The sequence below is a fragment of the Hipposideros armiger genome, unplaced genomic scaffold, assembly GCF_001890085.2.
Source record: "Hipposideros armiger isolate ML-2016 unplaced genomic scaffold, ASM189008v1 scaffold_356, whole genome shotgun sequence".
In the NCBI taxonomy this organism is placed as follows: Eukaryota; Metazoa; Chordata; class Mammalia; order Chiroptera; family Hipposideridae; genus Hipposideros; species Hipposideros armiger.
This window is the reverse complement of record NW_017731706.1, coordinates 1273166-1276825: the sequence shown is the minus strand read 5'-3', so window position 1 is coordinate 1276825 and position 3660 is coordinate 1273166.

Genomic DNA, 3660 nt, shown 5'->3' with positions numbered 1-3660 from the left:
CTGGCTACACATGGTAGCCCATGGCAACCCACTGCAGCAGGGGTTGCAGCCTATGCTGTCGCCGGCGACTCACAGGCAGCCCAGCTCCAGGTTGAGCTGTTGTTCAGCATCTTAGCTGTAGAGGGCAGTGTCACTGGCCCTCATGTGGGATCCGAACCGGGGCCTTCTGGCGTCCCAAGCCAGCTCTTAACCAATGCGCCACTCGGCTGGCCCCCAAGCCAACTCTTAACCAACACGCCACTCAGCTGGTCAAGGAAAAATATTTTAAATAGCTGAAGGTACTATTACCATAAATGATAAATGAGAACTTCTTAATTGTCTTTGTCACCCTAGTCTTATCACAAGGAAAAAAGTGATAGGTAAAACATGGAAACATAGAAATAGGCAAAGATTTCTAAGTGTTTATGCAGAGTAGTGCTGGGCTTGCACCTTTGATTGATTCTGTATTGACAGCACTATTTTACAACTCCATAGAGGCGGATTAACCTGTGGTGTTTTTGTCTAGTAGAGATGCACGTGGTTTCTGTCCCATGGAAAAGAGAATGCCAAAGGTTATAATATAAGGTCTTGCAAGATACTAAGCTGGCCACTCACGGTAGCTACATGGCAGCCCACTGCAGCCCCACTGCAGCCCACGCCGTCACCAGCGACTCATGGCAGCCCAGCTCCAGGCCAAGCTGTTGTTCACCATCTTAGCTGCACAGGGCGCAGCGTCACTGACCCATGTGGGATCTGAACCGGTAGTCCTGCTGCTCAGAGCTCGCGCTCCCAAGCCAACTCTTAATCAACGAGCCACTCTGCCGGCCCCCATTTTTTTTTTTTTAAATACACAATGAGTGATTGGTTGTACCTTTGGGTCATGTTAAGGAATGTGTTGTGAAAAGAAGGTGTATGTGTGTGGCTGTACAGAGTTTTGGTGTATGTATACATGAGCTTTGCCAGTCAGCTGAAATGCTTATATGTAAAAACAGTTCTCAATGATCTGCCTCCCAGTTTTCTACTCGAAATACTTTGGTTAAGATTTATAATTAATATGCATGATTAAGACAGCAATAGTGACAAAATAAAACTGTGCATGCACAGTAATGGGATGACTTTTTGGTTTTAAGGAAAAAAGAGTAGTTTTGTTCTAAAATAAAATAACTTCGTTTCAGAATATGCAAGAGTATAATGAAAGATAAAATTTGAGGGTGTGAGGGAAGCAGATTTTATTCTCCTTAGTTTATTCTAGCTAAGTTGGAAAAGGAACCAAGATATATGTTAAATTTTGACAATATTTTGATGGGCTTATTCACCAAGTAATTGTTTATAAAAGGGGAAAATCATAAAACTTTTACTTCTATCTACTATTTACTTCTATCTAGTTAATGCAAAACTAGAGCTTGGTGTTCTCTCTGTTACATGATACGTTGGTCCTAGAGCTTTTACCAAACAATGGCAAAAGGTTATCCTTTACCTTCTGAGTGATCTGCCCAGATAGCAGAGATTCCATAGCTTACCAGAATAATGTCTTTGATCATTCAAAACTAAACACACAATGGTCTTCACATGTGAAAGAGCTAAGGTTCCTTACAATCGTGCTGTTTTCTTCTATGTTTATTTTAAAATATTGTCACATTGGCTAAACAAGTAACCAGGTATTGATTCCCAGGCTCCCTATGATCCTATCTTAATGAAGTATCCAAATATCCTCTGATTATTCTTTTGATTTTGTCGTCCCTTCAAAAATGTTTTTCTTTTTTCTTTTTTGCAAAAAGGGCTGTCTTTTACACAAACTATTTTTGAAATTTTTCAGAGGGCCCTTAGAAATCACAAAGATGTATTTATTCCATTTTATAAAAGGAGGGATACTGGAAATAATTGGATTTGCTCCATATTTCTTTATTAGCTCAACAGTGTTGTAAGAACGGCATGGAAAAAACTGTCAAGTCAGAAGAGAAGCTCAGCCTTCCCTAAGTTGTTTGTATCAGTAAAATGTTATTAATATCAATATTCCAAAACGTGTATGTTTTATGGGGAAGTCTATGGAGATTTGTAAATGCCCTCACTGTTGCTAATGTATTCTTACTTTCAGGGGAAACATTGATTAAACCCTTATGAAATAGTTAGGTACTGACCCCAGTAGAAAATTTTACTTTTCTCCATTCTGATATTATTGTAATATATTAACTGTAACTATTCAGTCTCATGATCATATGAGTATCTGCTTCCCTCAGATGCTTGTCTGAAGGCTCTGCTGCTATAAGCTAGAATTTGTTCTTCATCAAAGAACAGTTGCAAAACCTTAGTGAGAGGACTGTAACAGTTACTTTAAACTATTGATACTTCAAAGAGTAGACTCCCCTGACAGGCTTTTGAGCTAATGTTGCTTAGATAACATTCAGACTATTTTAGTGAACTGAGTGGGGATTTCCAGGACTCTTTTCAATCCAGATGCAGACATATGTCATGAAAGCAGACTGCTGACCCCAGATCCAGCCACACAGAAATCAATTCCCATAGGATTGACCTGAGGGAAATTTCACCGTGCTATTTTGTTTGGGATATTGTTGGTGTTATTTTCAGTACTCTAGTTTTCATGGAAATAGGAGGAAGTCATTTCTCTGTCTTTTAAAGCTATAGCTAACTCTCAATTTAGTAGCCTATGCTTTTGCAAACTGAAACTTTTATGCATTTTTAACGTGAAAACTTTTAAACTTTTGTACATTTCTAATGGTATTTGATTCGCACACCCTTCAGAATTCAGAAAACAAACACTTTTACTGAATCTCCTTACTTTTTATAACAGTATAATTATTTGTACAGGTTTAATAATGATTTCTCCTTGTTTTTACCTGAAAATAATAGGAAAATTAACTGTGCAATCAAGACCATACCTGGAGTGTTATGTTTGAGCATGATTCTTATTTGTCAGGGCTAAATAGGCACTGCAGGTGAAGTCCGGTAAATACAGCATCTTGTGCTTGGTAGTTGCTCAATATATGGCTCTCAGTTTGCAGAGCAAACTCAAGTTGGCCTTGTGGTTAATAATTATCTTGCTACACCTATGTAAATAATCAAGCTAACCAAATCTTAGGAGACCAGCCTTTTGTATCGAGAATAATCTTTGAAGATTATTTCTAATTGAAAGTAAGGGAATATGTCAAAGTAATTATGCAAACTTTGGAAATAGGCAATAGAGAGCTCTGGGTGCAGTGCCAGGCTCACCCTTTGACTTGCTTTCTATCGATTGGGCTATTTTGCAACTCTTACAGGTTAACCTAAAGAGGTCTGGTAGAGATGCAAATCTGCCTGGTAGAAAAGATAACCACAAGAATTACAGTTTATTGCCCTGTAGATATTAAACAGTTTTTTATCTAACCAAGCAATCTTTTCCTAACAATCTTTAACTAAATTGCCTGTTAAGTGCCCAGCTCTGCAAATGCTCTTTGAGCCAGTATTAATGTCTTCCTAGATCCTTTATTAATTAATGAGTTGGGTAAAGTTTTTAAAATGTTTATTATATATTTGTGTTAAAGTTATGATTTTACCTATTTTAGCAGAGGTTCAAAATGTTTGCTGAATAAACACAGAATCCCACAGATGAAGATCCAGAGTGTGTACTTTAAAGATAGGAGTGTGTGTGTTGGGGGGAGGGCGACCGAGTGGAGCGTTGGTTAA